The sequence below is a fragment of the Photinus pyralis genome, unplaced genomic scaffold, assembly GCF_008802855.1.
Source record: "Photinus pyralis isolate 1611_PpyrPB1 unplaced genomic scaffold, Ppyr1.3 Ppyr1.4_LG3b, whole genome shotgun sequence".
NCBI classification, from domain to species: domain Eukaryota; kingdom Metazoa; phylum Arthropoda; class Insecta; order Coleoptera; family Lampyridae; genus Photinus; species Photinus pyralis.
In genome coordinates, this window is record NW_022170510.1 from 19,146,734 (window position 1) to 19,162,876 (window position 16,143).

The 16,143-nt window shown below is 34.9% G+C and overlaps 2 long non-coding RNA genes across 2 annotated transcripts; both read left to right on the forward strand.

The window, feature by feature from the left end:
• Positions 1 to 309: 309 nt before the first annotated feature.
• On the forward strand, positions 310 to 1,306 carry LOC116167502. The gene is made up of 3 exons (XR_004144557.1): positions 310 to 997; positions 1,062 to 1,169; positions 1,229 to 1,306. It is a non-coding gene; the product is annotated as an uncharacterized LOC116167502 (long non-coding RNA).
• Positions 1,307 to 2,357: 1,051 nt separating this feature from the next.
• Positions 2,358 to 2,735, forward strand: LOC116166582. Its single transcript, XR_004144349.1, has 3 exons — positions 2,358 to 2,425; positions 2,490 to 2,613; positions 2,673 to 2,735. It is a non-coding gene; the product is annotated as an uncharacterized LOC116166582 (long non-coding RNA).
• Positions 2,736 to 16,143: the final 13,408 nt, after the last annotated feature.

A 16,143-nucleotide genomic window follows, 5' to 3' on the forward strand; every position in this document is an offset into this window, starting at 1 on the left:
AAATTTGGATGTTTATCATCTAACCTTACTTTTATATAGTAGTTTGCAACAATCTGTTTCCGGCGAAGAGCTAAAGGGGGAATATTTGCCTCGACGTAGAGCGATGGAACTGGACTTGTTGGATATGCTCCCAAAGAATATCGAATAGCCAGGTTCTGAATCTTATCAAGTTCCCCAAGCAAAGCATTATTGCCACACGTAGAGTACGCTGCACATCCATAATCCATCCTTGATAGGATGAGGACCTTATATATATCCAGTAGGGTCTTAGGGTGAGCTCCCCACCTATGATGAGCGAGAACTCTGATGATGTTCAGCGATTTTCTACATGTAGCAGTAACATTATTTAAATGCTTTGACCACCGTAATTCCCTGTCAAAGGTAAGCCCGAGAAACTTGACTTCCTGAACAACACTGATTACACGATCATTCATTAGTAGCACAGGATCATAGTGCGGTCTACGGAGTCGGCAAAAGTGGACAACCTTTGTCTTTTCCTCCGACAGCACAAACCCGACCGCATTGGCGTTACTACAGATTTTGTTTATGGCCACTTGTAGACTTCGAGTTATTGCACCGACAGTCTTACCAGAACAACAAACCATTAAATCATCAACATACAAACATTTATCAATCATCCCCTCAACACCTTTAGCTATTTCGTTTATGGCGATGCCAAACGGGGAACAGCTAAGTGTTGACCCCTGCGGCACACCATTTTCTAAAACATACTCTTTTGAGTGGATGTCACCGATTCTTACAACAAACTTTCTGTTCTCTAGAAAGGATTGTATAAATTTTGGTAACTTCCCTCGAAGATTGTATTTATACATATTCTGCAATATTCCATATCACCAAGTCATGTCGTAAGCGCCCTTTATATCAAAGAAAACCGCAAGCAGGTGTTCACCACTGTCAAATGCACTCAGAATTCTATCGGTCAATTTGACCAAATGGTCAGCCGTTGCCCGTCCCTTCCGAAAACCCGTTTGATAAGGTACGTATATATTATTATCTTCAAGAAATGTTTGCAGCCGCACATTAACCATTTTCTCTAGCAGTTTTCCCAAGCAAGACGTTAAACTAATTGGGCGATAACTTTGTGCCAGCAACGGATCTTTTCCAGGTTTCGGTATAGGAATGACAACGGCCTGTTTCCATTCCGAGGGGTAAGTATGTTCATTCCAACAATTATTAAAGAAATTTAATATACTTTGTTGCATTTCAGGAGTACAGTGATGAAACATCTGGTTGTGGATTTCGTCTTCTCCCGGTGAACATAACTTGGTGTTACGGATAGCGATATTCAACTCTTCTAAGGTAAACGGAGTATTATAATTTAAGTTTTCGTTAGTATCAAAAATAATAGGAATGGATTCTTTATGTTGTTTAGTGTGAAGAAATGTATCCGCATAATTTTTGGAGCTACTAACTTGGTAAAATTGGGTTGCTATGATATCCGATATATCCTCTGGTTTATTTGTGATTTGTCCCTCTGAATCTCGCAAGAAGGCCAGACTATTGCAACCAATTTTACCTGATACGGCTCCAACCTTTTTCCACACTTCCTTGCTAGTAGTGTCCGGTGTAATCGTGGACACGTATTGGTTCCAGGAGCTCCTCTGTGCTTCCAGTATTTTTCGGCGACACTCCGAACGACGTTTCTTAAAAATTATTAAATTGTCCAACGTAGGATTACGTCTAAATCTATATAAGGCTTGATTTTTTAATGATATTTTTTCTTTTATTTCAGACGACCACCACGGAACCATTTTTGTTTTATTGCCAGGTTTGGATTTTGGAATACTGGCGTTCGCAGCATCTAATATAGCAGATGTAAGAGTTTTTAAACTTAAGCTATCTAGGGCTGGAGGGACGAACTTACTTGCAAAAAGTTCCCAATCTGCTTGTGGGATCTTAAATCTAGCCACTGATCTTATCGTGGGATTTTTGCCTCTAACAGAAATGATTATGGGAAAATGATCGCTGTGATGGAGATCAGTTTCCACCTCCCATTCAAAATTACAGTATATATTTGGAGAACATATAGAAAGATCAATTGCGTCGAATGTTCCGGATCTCACGTTGAAAAACGTGGCCGAACCGTTATTCAAGATACTTAAGTTATCGTTTTCTATGAGTTCCAATAACTCTTTGCCTCGGGCATCATTTGAGGTAGAGCCCCAAACAATGTTGTGGGAATTGAAATCTCCGACAAGAACAAAGGGTGTTGGGAGCTGATTTATAATTTGTCTAATTTGTTCTACTTCATATGCTGTATTAGGAACGTAGATGTTACAAAGTGTAAAAGTTTTAACAATTTCAAGTTGTACTGCTACAGCTTGGTAAGTTGTATTTAATACAACCCTTTTATATGGTGTGCCTTTTCGAATGAGAAAAGCCACTCCTCCACAGGCTCTTTCAGGTGAGTAAAAATCTTTCCTTACCAGACTGAAATTTTTTATATTGTATTTTGATCTCGGTTTCAGGTGCGTCTCTTGAAGAGCAATACACAATGGTGTATACTTTTGAATTAAGAGTTTCAGTTCGTTGAAATTGTTAGATAGTCCCCGACAGTTCCATTGGATAATTTTTGTTGTATCCATTTTAAAAGTAAGTACAAACAAACACAGTAGAATAATTTAACATGTAAATAAAATAAAAAATTACAGTGTATATGGGACTATTACAAACAATTAACAGTTTCACATGATAGACAAAGACAAGAAAACATATCACAGATGTAATCACAGATTAAATTTACTGACTAAAAATTTGCGGATCACCTGACGTTTAACGAGGCATTCTGGGCTTGCCTTTTGGCCAACCTTTCTTTTTCTTTTGTTGTTTGGCCTCCTGCACTGTCTGCGAATCGACAGAGGTGATGCTGGAGGACCTTGTCCTAGCTAATGACATCCTACGCTTTGACCCTCGCGTTTCCACGTCCATGGTCTCAACTTCCGATGCAGTGGTCGGCTCTAAGAACTGAATACTTGTTTCGCTTACTTGCGAGATAGGCTTTGATTTATGAAGTCCAGATGCATGTCGAGAAAGTTGTTCGATTTTGGTGGTAAGTACCTTCATGCAACTTTTCATCTCTTCCTGTATTATTTTTCTGATTTCAGGCACAGTATTAGAGTGATTTGAAGGTGACGCAGCGGTTATCTGCGCGAATGACATGCTAGGCACCACTAGGGTGTCCACCTTTTTCTTATAAGCGTAAATGTGGTCATTAATTTGAGAATGAACGCAATTTCGATCGTATCATTGAAATTTGAAACCAATGCAATTTTGTTAAATAATTATTTACTGCTGTTAATTTTGTTTAAATAATCGCTTATACTTTGTTTATTTAATTGTAAAGCAATTACGTGTTAAAAGAGTAAGCTTATTCTTGTGTAAAAATTTTATCTCCGGTCAGTGCGATAAGGTTTAGTTAGCGCTGCGTGAGCTAATTAAGTTTAGTGAAACAGATGTTTTGCGCTTGCCGACGACCTTTCTTATTTCGCTACCCGATACACTTTTAAATCTAAATGTGTTAATATCATCTACCTGAAGGAGTCATCTAGAGGAAAATGTTTATTTACTCATAAAATAACGTGGAACCCAGAGATGAGCGCTAGTGAATTCATCGCATCGTCTTACTTGCTGGAATTACCAATATTACATTTGAAATTGTCTGATTTCACAAATTAAGTGTAAATTTTGTCATAAACGTTGCAATTCGATTTACACTTCAAATATTTATCAAAGCATATCTGAAAATTCTGTACCTATACTATACACGCTTCTTTTCATGGAATATTTTGTGAGAAATTGAAGTGTTTCGATTTTCTGTTTTATATTTGACGTAACGGTGTAAACGTAATGCCATGTCAGTTTGATGTTCTTATATTCTTTCCCAAACTTATCCGTTTATATGTACACAGATTTGTACCGTATTCCAAATAAAGCGTGTTTGTATCAAATACAGAAAACATATCTTACAATCAATAATTTTATATACTTACATAATATTCGCGTAATTGGGATACTCCAAAAAAAACACTAAATCTCATCAATTCAATATGAACCCATTTACATACCATTCAAGTGAAATATACGAAACAACACAAGAGAACGGATACGCAGGTATAACAAAAATCCCTAGAGTTTCGAAAATTAAAAACATGTAGAAAATATACGAAGCTATAAAGTCAGGTAACAGTTGTTCACTCATTTATCGATGAATGCTGCAAAATTTCCTGAAATTTCCACGTAATTGCAACATCTAAATTCTAAGCAGTGGATGAATGCAAAATGGGTTTAAATGTAAATTTATCTTGCCTCAGGTTTGTGCGTATGGGATTATTACGAATATTTCTAGTAGTTTGTTAGTATAAATTATTTTTGAAGTGGAAATCAATACGTGCGCCTAATCTTTATTTACATATAAAGCGTCCCTTATATATTTTGTTCGCACATGATTGACAATATAGCAATTTAACCCTTTTTTTAAATTTAGTTAGTCTACTGAAAAGCCGTTTAATAAAGAGAGAATTGATTAATCTTTTTCAAACGGTTGAACAATTAGTAAACTGGTTATCGGTTAAAAGGTTCTTGATTCGTAGATAATACATTATTCATCTAGTTGCTAATCAATTTCGTTTCCAGCCGCGCTTTTACTAATTGTTGTTATTATTGTAATTCTAGATGAATAGGGTAACAGCACAGGTAATCTCAGCGTTTGCATAACCGTTTTGATTAATTGTTTACGTGCAGATTTTGCGTTTGATGAGCCAGTGGTGTTTTATAATTACATGCTTAGCCTTATACTGATGCACGGCAAAAAAACGTTTTTCTAGGTCTGCACTTTCCTTTAGGCACCAAAATTATAAGCTTGAAATCTCGAGCTATTTCAAATATTTGTACATACTTTTAACGGGACGATGTCTTTTGTTCGACTTTTACTTTCTTAAACCGTCAAAATTTTTTAATCTATCTATAATATATAAATAAAAATGAATCGCCGAATTGTATGTACACGCATAACTTCAGAACGACTGTACCAAATTAGATAATTCTTTTTTTGTTGTTTTTGTTAATTATCATGATAAGGTTTGCATAAGATAATTTCCAAAAAATTGTGCGTAAGAGCTATTAATCCCTGGTCATTAATCCCTAAGGGAATAATTGATGGCATTTTACCGAACAAACCATAAGTCTAATACTCACATTATATATTAGTCGTAGATAAATCTATAAACAGTTTAAATTTCTTTTCTGGATTTATCTGATTGTTTTCTATGAGTTTCCAAATCCAATCGGGATCTTTCACGCTTCTGTCTCTTATATCTTCGTCTATCCCACATATCCAAACTTCTTCTGGAGCCGAACCATGTGTAAGTTGTTTGTCCATTGTCTACTATTGTGTATTACTTTCATCATTTCTCTTATTTTGATGTTTGTGACCCTTTCTATTCTTGAGCTTCCTGCTGTTCTTCCTCAATAATTCATTTCAGCATTCTTACCAGTTGAGAGATTTTGTCTTTGATTGTGATTGTGATATTTGGTTCTTACAGTTCGTCATATGGAGGTCTTTTGAAGTTCCCTGCATCTTGTGGAGCAATTTGCATGATCTATTGAATCTGTGTCATCAGGAAAATGTTTAGACTTATTAAGGCTGTTAAACACGTATTATGGTTTAGTATACTCAAATTTAACATACAATATTGCGTATGGGGCAGAACTCAAAACTTAAGCAATTATTAATCAGACAAAAAGAATAATTCGCTTAATATTCAATCTTTCATTTATAGCTACGTGTAAGCCTATTTTAATTAAGCATAAGATTTTAACTGTTCCTTGTATATATTTACATACCTATATAAAATTTTATGTCTAGTCAAAAAATATATCATAAACAACACTGTTAATCCAAAAGATATATTAACGCGTATAATACAAGGAGAAACCAGTTACCTGTACCTCGTCATAAAAAAAAGTAGTTATGAAAGCACGACTAATTGTGGAATAAAGTTTTATAACAAACTGGACAATGCAACTAAACAGCTACCACTGAAACAATTTAAAACTGCAGTCAAAAAACTTCTTACATCAAAAGCATTTTATACTACACAAGAATATTTAATTGATAAATAAACAAAAAAATTCTATTTCGAAACTTATAGCTTGTTAATTACTTTTTATATATTTTATGTAGTAGTATGTTTGTAATCTTAATACTATATGTTCCAATGTTTTTATGTGACTTTATCTTTACCTTTTATCTATTTATTTAATGTATATGTGCCCTAATCTTACGATGTAGTTGTTACCAGTTTTATTGTAACATGATGTCTGACTTGTCCTACGAATGTAGGAAATTGGATTTATCCTTGATATTAATAATCATAATCATAATCCAATATATCCAGTCATAGTCACAGCGCATTAAAAATATGTCCACTCTTCACGGGCTTCTGATTCATTTTCCCAAATATAATGTTCACTTAATACTTGATATAAAATATTAATACAAACTCACGAGAAAATCCATACATTTATACAAATTGTAGCGTATTTTAGTTCAGTTCCAACTTCGATGCGCGTGTGTTATGTTATAAATTGTACTACTCCGGTATTTACCTTACGAAGTTGATAATTTATACTTTTCTTTAGCTTTACTAATCGCTTTCTTCGTCACTTTGAGTATTAACAGCAAAAAATAAGGTCTCATTTTTATCACGCTTCAATGTATCCTTGATTATTTCTTCTGTAGACATTACTCTTGGATTCCACAGCGTGAAATTATTTTAGTTAACGATGCTTCGGTCCATATTTTAATGACATCTGATTTTTCTGACGTAGATACAATACGGTGGTTATAAAACTTTTTCGAATTCCCTATACAAATCCAATAATATTAATATTATATATATTATGATTTTTCACTTGTAAAGTAGGCTTTCTCGGCAGTTGTTCAAATAAGTGGTTAATAATGTGGACATTATTACCCAATGAGCAATTTTCATAAAGGTTCTCTTATTATATACGTATATTCTCTACCTTGGTATATAATGTACTATTTTTTCAAATTGGGAAGAAACTGCGCTACATTACGTTTGTCGTAATAAGGGAGTTGTTTACCAACATTTTCAGGGATGGTATTAGAGGTCACGGGTTTCTAACAGTGGCATCTGTTGACATTATTTTTACATCTATTACCTACAGTAATAACTAATAAGTATTGAACTTCTTTGGTTTATGTAGTTGCCTTTATAATTACTTATTAGAACGTTGAATAATTCCTATACGTGTTTCACACACAATCTGCAAAAAGGTCTCGTTAGAATGCTTTCAAATTGCCGCCCCCATCTGCGAAGCAAAACAATATATAATGAGCTGAAAACCGTATTCTTTAAAGCGTCGCCCACAGTTTTTTTCTTGTCGTTTCTGTGCCTTTTTCGGTTGAACTGCGACAATAATTTACCTGAATAATTATCCGGAACCTTTGACTCCCCTTAAATCTATTTACCATACAGATCAACACATTTTCAGTGTCGTTCAATCAACATTACTGTAAGTATGATCTTAATTTGCATGCTACATTGCTGCATCGGGGAAACAATTAATTTCCATTTGAACTAAATTCGAGTTTAGCTCAACTATTACTCTACAACAAACGAGCCGCTAGTAATGCATATCAGTGTACAACAATATTAGAGAACCCATGCATGTTGCATTGTTGCTGTAATTTACGCGATGCAGAAACTAATTTACCATTTCACCTCATTTCCCTTAACACCTACAAAATTAAGACGATTAGACACGAAGATTGGCACTGTTCCTACATCGAAGATAACAGTTTATTTGCTCAAAGAATATTGTCATTCTCTAGATCTCGAATTAGTTGCATGCAAGGCAAGTTGCTCAGTCGTGGACGAGTAAACAGTGCACGCGATTTTAAGGACTACGCTATTAATAATTTACCACTTAGTTGTTATGAAATCTCGACTTGATTTACGAGTACGTTTAGGTTCAACGTTTTGTAATAACTAATATACCATCACGACATATTTTGTATACCCACAAAGATAATCAGAATTTAACGTCTCGCTCAATTCGCAACCATTAGCTACCTACTTATATCCTCAAGTGAGGTCGAAATGCATATGATACCATCGTCATGTGTAGCAAGAACGACAATTCTGGCAGGTTAATCAAGTACGAAAATTAATATTTCATCTATTTTGATCGAACTTGGTTTGCACACTGAAGCGCGACAATCGTAACGTAATTGTCAGACGTTTCTGTGCCAGAGTTGAAGGGTTAAGTAATGTTGATTAAATTTTCAAATAACTTAAAGTAGGTGACAGTAGCTAATACCAGAAATCGGGTTCGGAGCTCAACCATTTCAACGCCCGTTTTGGAGCAGGCCTTGATTCTGGGACCATATCAGATATTCCAATTTCCGTAATTTATAAATAATGTCTCTTATTTCTTCAGTTTCACTTTCATTTCTTTAAAATCTCCTCGTACGTCCTCATTTCGTCATATTCGCATTTCGTCCCACATAATTTCTTCTTATTCTTTCCACCAGAATTCGCTCGAACTTCCGCAAAGCTTTTTGCATATTTTAAAATTCCTCAATTTCTAACGATTCGGTCTTTAAACTTGAAAAGACACAGTAGCCGAAAGCATGGAGGTAAAGGGAGACTTGAATCAAGAGCTGGTCCTCTTCGAGAGCCTCCTTTTCAGTGATGAAATCAGATGTTGATTACATTGTTTACTTAGTGTAGAAGGTCAGTGATAATCTTCATTTAAGCGTCCAACAACGAAACGTGCTTCCGGAATAAGTTTAAATAGTAATAAAATCTAATTCAATTGTTCACTTATTTGTGATATCACTGAATGATAATGAAAATAATTCTTCCTTATTTTGCTCATAAGTATTACCTACTTTTGATCCTAATTTAGAAAAGGAATGACTCTTTACTACGGCGGTAAACCAAGAATCATTGTGTTTAAAATACGAAAATATCTACATCCGCTTGTGAAACATCGAATCACCCATATTCTACTTGAAACAGTACAAAGTGTTTTTAATCAATATCGGCCATTATTGAAATCCGAGATAAAAATTTCGCGAAGTCTAATCGTTCAATTTTATAACAGCTTTGTGACTAAACCTTTATGGTACGTGTGGGCATGCATGTCACCAACAGGAACCACAATTAATCAGCATTTGCAAAAGTTTTTCCATTTACCAATGCGAATCTTTGCCTCCTCATCCTGAGATCCAAGAAACGATCGCCATCAAATTTTCTAGACTTTTTTCATTCTTTGGGGACAATCCATTTAAATGCAGGCTGCTTTATTGTTGTGTGCTTTCTATAAAAGGTTATTTTCTTATGCTTGATTATGTTGTTCTTATGTCCCCCGTGTGCCAAAACTGTATATTTGAACCATTGATTTTTGAATTGTAACATGATTTAGATGGCACGTATTTCCTAGTAAAATTGACCAAAAACTGTAAACAGTGCACCGGAGACAGAGAATTTTACAACAAGCCTAAAGGACCAAGATAAAAGGTTCATTTGCCGCTACCAAGACGTGTTTGATTCGGAGAAAGAACTTTTCGGCCGAAGCATTATGGTAACACATAAAATAAATACCCAAACTATTGAGCAACATCCAAGAAGACTACATGGGTTAAACCTGACGACGCTAAGAAGATCATTAGCGACATGGAACCATCCACTAGCCCTTGGATCTCACGTGTGGAGAAGAAAGAAATATATCCGATACGGAAACTACCACGAGGAAAACCAGTGGTAGTGCGCACCTGCACATTGGTTGGCTCCATACGCGTAACAGAACGAGTACGAAGAACAGGGGGCAGCGAATGTGATGCGAGCGAGACCACGACCATCCACTTTCGCGGAATTTATGGCACATTACTCTTTCTATTACGCTTAAGAATCGAAATTAGTCAGATTACATCGGATTACAAATTTTAATCTATCATACAAGGACAGTTCCAAAAAACGAAATAATCATAATGAGGACGTACGAAATTGTTGATCGAACATTTTAGACGACGATAGCCGTGGTCGACCCTTGGAATAAAAAAATGAAAAAAGTTTTTCGCCCTAAGATGAGTATCTAACGCATTTTCCAAAGCACTTCCCAAAAGGCAATATGTGAGTTGTTTTTGTTTACTAGGAGCATCTATGGTTAACATTTCAAAATGTCTCCATAAATAAGAAAGTTGGCGCATGGGCACATCTGATTTTAACAATACGCGATATGTTTGTCTTTACTAGAAGCATCTGCGGTTGGTTAAAACATTGCAGAGCCCGCGCATGTGCAAATTAAGCATCAAGATTTTTCTTGTCTCAGGTGTTAGCGCTATAAGCTACCGAATGCAAAACGAACGAACTAAAACTCTTGGAAACTGTAGTAGTTAAGACAACGGACGGAGAGAAGGAGAAAGTGACCTTCCATCATGAGCTGGAAAATGCGCTAAAACGTAAAAATAAAATGAGAAGGGTAGTTACGAGAAATAAAAGAAGTACGATAATAGCTTTCCTTAAATTCACAAGTGGGAGTGTACTACTTTATTAATTATTAATGTGGGTAAACCAGTGTACGCCACTGCAGACGAACGAAAGAGGTTTATTGAAAATGTACTGCAAAGACTAGAATTTAACCGCCAAAGCACAGGCTCTTTGATTTAATCTAAGGGTTAGGGACCTCCTGTAACGCAATCCGGAGTCTGATGTATAGATTTGTTTTAGCCGCTATCGTGTATTTTTCTTTGATTATTGCAACCATATTCTCGAAAAGTCGAAATATTAACAAGCCATCAGCTTGTGTTAATTACATTTGTAAAACTATTCTTTGTTACAATGCAGTCGAGCGTTTGTTATATTGATTATGTAAGTTTCTCCCCCTTGAATTGAATTTCGCAGTTATCTGGCAGGAGTATGTCGCATTTAATTTAACTTGGAGACTATCCTGAAAAATTTAATGGAGATGTTGTTTTTTATACAGCTGTTCTGTCGTTTGTGTGACATGCATTGTATTGTAATATCCCGCTGTGGTAAGGCGATTGTTACCGAAATTAAGAAACATTCAAATAGTGTTCTAGTAACATAATCCCAACCTTAAGTGACTGTGTGAAAGAAATAATAAAAAAGTAACCGTGGGGTGTTTACTCTCTGAATAATTCATCAAGAAGTGAATCAAGAGTCATATTTATAAGTTTTACGATTTGACTTAAACATGAAATATAGACGGACTACACCGGTTTGCCGTATTTGAATGACGGAGATTATAAATTGAATTCTATTTATCACGGCAGCAAAGAAGAGATGCTTTAAAAATACCTTACTCGACTACAGGTATTTGAATTTAAAGACAATATAATAAAGCACACTTGATAAATTATTTCACGTTAGGGACCCCTAGACAATAAAATATTCAGAAACTTGCAAGAATAAACGCAGGCTTTTGTTGCCAAACTAACGGCAAACTTTTTCATAATTCATTTTTGATAAAAAGGACCACCCTTGTATGTGCGGTTTCAACATTGATTTTGCTCTTTTAATGACACCATGATCAATTTTACAAATTCTGAGTCTAATGCATTCGAATTTTTTCGTATAAACTGAATGATCGTAATTTATTTAAGTCTTTCAAAGCCGACCATACAAAGACTCCTATCGATCGTTCGTCGTTTTTATGCATTATTTACACCGGTCCATTACATGATTGCACGTTGGTATTATTTTTTAGAGAAAAGGTGGAGGGTATTTTATAAAACACTTTATCCATTTTGTGGAATTTTCTTACTTTTTATTGTCAATACATGCTATCTAAATACCATAACCAGAAAAGATTTTTGTTTAAGATCTAATAAATTGTGTACCGCAATTAATGCATCCGTCTCATCGGCTTAGCAGAATTAATCTTTTTCAAGTTAGATATTGAATAGAATGGGTCTATGTATGAGCGTTTGCGGATCCATGAAGAAAACTGTATCTGCAGCAAACACGATTTAACCATGAAACATATGCGTTACTTGCCACCGAAAAATCAACAAATAAGCCGACAGTGAAAAGCCGCTGATTAAAATTGCACAGAATCGTTCAGGTTTAAGATTCGAGTGGATGAAATCTAAGAAATCTTGTAAGATTATGATGTGGAAACGAAAATAAAATCAGTACGTTACGTGGACGGCGTTGGTTTGCAAATTAATTTATAATCTCACTTCAATTTATTATAATTGCTCTCTGAGGTTTCGCGTTAAAACCACGCGCGTACTTCACATTCAAAATAATTAATAAATGCGTCAATAAGTAGTAATTAAAAGTATGAAAAAGTGCATTAGATGATAATTAATGAATGTGGAATCACAGCTGTTGCTATTGCGGGAAAGCAACTTCCGTTTATTTAAGGATAAACAAGTAATATCAAACAGTTATTTTGCATCATGTACGTGATAAATAGACCACATTATTTCAATGTACATAATAGAGCGATAAAATATAAGCAGATAGCTATAACTAATGATATTTAACCTTACACATTATACAGCATATATTTGCTAATAAATTCAAGGTAAACAATTTACAGTTTCTAACAATCGTGGAATAGTTAATAGAATTACATTCTTTTATTTACTGAAAGAAAAGCGGTTGAGAAAATTTTCCTGCAACGAAAGTAAGCTGTGTTCCTATTGCGTTTCACGTCATAATAAAAACTTTCTTTTAGCCTGTGGCACAGGTGTGTGTAGATTCTCCTTACTTCCGAAAAAAATGACCGTTATTTGCGTGTTGAATAAGATAATTATAAATAAGTATTTAATGCGAACGTTGATTTCATTAGTTTAATCGGGGTTCTATCAATGACTTGTATAAATAACAAGTAAAGAAAACCAAACAGTTTGTTAGTTTATTTGAACATGGAAATAGTACATTGAAATACAAGTGCAGAAACGGTATTATTGAAAAACGAGTATAAATGTAGGAACACGAGCGCCAGCGAGTGTTCCTATTATACGAGTTTTTCAATGACCGTTTCGGCATGCGTGTTTCATACTATTTTTTCTACGAAAGTGAAAAATTCTTCTCTAGAAATTAGAAATTTCAACTAGCCAAATAACGACAAAAAATCGTATAGTCTGATCGTAGTTGGATGTTTCAATTGTAAATGATCCAGTAAGCCGGTTGCCATGACAAAACATAATTGTTTGAAAAATCGTAAATTTAAGTCAAACAATTTGTGGCGTAGTGAAGAAGTGTTAAGATAGATTTTGACGAAACTGAAGATGAAGAAGGTATGTGCACCCCGCCGGACGTTGCGGAAATGGCTAATGCGGTTTCGCATGAATTGCTACCCCAAAAGTCTAAGCAGCGTTTCGGAAAGGAGCGTTTTCATAAGAGAACAAATCGCTAAGTTTTTGAGAGAAGCGCCTGATGAAACATTTGTAATGATGAAGGTTTGTGAATTTCTTATTGTATTTTTAAATCATAAATAAGCATAATTTAATTACAGGTTGCTCTCGTCCTTGGAGTGGCTGGAGCTTGCCGTCGGAGCGAACGTTGTAAAATGACTGTAACGGATTTCACAGAACAAGATGCAATTTTAATGATACCTAACGATTCCTGACTCCAAGAATCATGCCCCAAGAACGTTTTCTGTAGCAGAAGGCAAAGAAAATTCTACCATTGTCTGTCTTATATAACGAAACTGTGAATAAAGCAATACAATTACAAAGAGTTACTTCGCATATGTTTATTAGCGTGTAGAAAATGCGTGCAGAAAATATTTTTTTGTACTCATTGAATGGAAAGATAATGTTTCCAAGCATCCTCGATGCACGGGAAAACGACTTTCCCGCATCGCGGGTGTTTTTTAGTTTCCGCTGGAGAGAAGGGGTTATGCGCGTTCTTCAGTTGGTAGTACTTATTGAAGTCAACGAACGTCATGTCATGGTTAACTGTCATCTGCTGTAAAATCAATTAAACCGTTCGTTGAGGGTATTTAGTGCGATTAATCGGAAACAGACGTACACTAAGTTTTACGTAAATATATAAACAAGAACTTATAACGCAATCAAATTACCCATTTTTCAGAAGTGGAACTCAAGAAAAAGTAAATTTTTGTTAAAACGTCTTAAAATGTGACCAGTGATATCCGCAACTATTGGCATATGCAGCTTAAGAAAGCACATATTAACACACACAAAGCTTCCAAGGATTATAAATGTAACGAGTGTATTTACGCAACTCAAGATAAATCAAATTTGAGATCACATTTGTTCACACGTCTTCTAGGAATATTAAATACGATCAGTACCTACACTTACGCGATCAATAAAAGCACTCTTTTCAAAGCATATTTGTTAACACTGAAGACTTCCAAGGATATGCAGTGCAAACGATGCAATTCCGTGACCAGTAGTAGCACTCATTGCAAAGGCAAAATATGTATTAACCAAAGATCTGAAAGTTTTAAATGTGACCAGTGCGATGAAAAGTGGGTAGTTACAAAACTATGTTACCAACCAAACATATTATTGTGTTACCAACTCATGATTAAAAAAAAACTAATTTACAAAACTTTATTAATTTTGACCTTTTTTACGCAATTCGTTACAAAAAATATTGTACCTAACTCTTTCGGAAAGAATTTTCCCGCATTCGCACTAAATGCAGCACTCCCTACGGTCGTGCTGCAAACAAAGTGCTCATGCGGAAAAATTAACTTACCGAACTTGTTAGGTAAATAACTATTGCCGCACTAGTGTTTCAAAGACCTGTTTTCACAATCAATGTACCTACAAAAACAATCGTGTTTCTACACTTTCGTAGAAAAAAATGTTTATTAAACAATACTAAATTACGTTTATATCATCCTTATACATTGACGGTCGGTATTATTAAAGTCATATTTACTATGTTGTAAGCTAACAGTGTTGTTAAGGAATGTCTTAACAACACCGTTAGCTGACAACAAAGTTAAGTCTGAGTTTATAATACCGGCCGTCAATGTACAAGGATGACATAAACGTAATTTAGTATTGTCACAGATTGTGTACTTTAATAAACATTTTTGCACTTTGATACTAAAGTGCACAATGTAAAAAAATTCAAATTCAAAATAATTCAAATAATTTTTTACCAGAAATTTAATGTATAAAAAATTATTTCATTCACATCAATCACTTCACAAAATTGTTAAAAATGTCCCACCATTATAAAGAATGCACAGTTACACACATATTTTCATATCATCGAAAACTCATTCTAACATTACTGGTGTAATGTTCATTAGTTCCTCTTCGATTGCATTTTGAAGTTCCTCAGTGATGTGCAGACGATTTCGAAAAATATTGTATTTCAAAATCAGAAAAAAAAATCTAACGGGCTTAGTTCTGGAGAACGTGGTGACCACAATCCTCTGCTAATTAATCGATCATCGTAAAACTGTTGTTCGGCATCATGGAGTATTTGTAAATGGAAAATACCTTGTAGGAAAACGTTGGATATCAGGAAATTCTTGATAGAATTGCTGGCGACAGGACTGAATGGAATACGTCCATGTTCCATCCTGTAGACTTGCACTTCGATAATGTTCCTTTAAGACGAACGCGTCATGTTTTGGTGAAAAAGACATTGTGGAAGATTCTAAAAAAGTAAGGTTATACATCCATAAAATAATTTACGTCTTTTACTTACTTTTACATACTGCTAACGCCTAGGAGGAGCCCTGGTAGAACTGTTTGATTTAAAATAAAAAGATGAGCGTACAAGGTGGAAAATACAAAGAGAAACTCAACACGTAAAAATCGCCGTAAATGGATAGCTTATTCAGCTTATTTGTTGAAGTCGTTGTCGTTCATCCTTGATAAAAAAAAAACCACAATCGCCAATGTCTAACCCAAAAAACTCCACAATTTTTAAGCACTTAATTCAAACTATCCTCCACTTATTTTGAATCACATCACTCAATTCACAGAAAACCAACATTCAACAAACATGTTAAACTGCAAATGAAGATAAACCGAGTGATGAGTCACCGACCAGCTATTTTTTTCGTTGCGCAATGCCCAAAGGCACATTTTTAATATTACAAGAACGTTACTGTAACTGT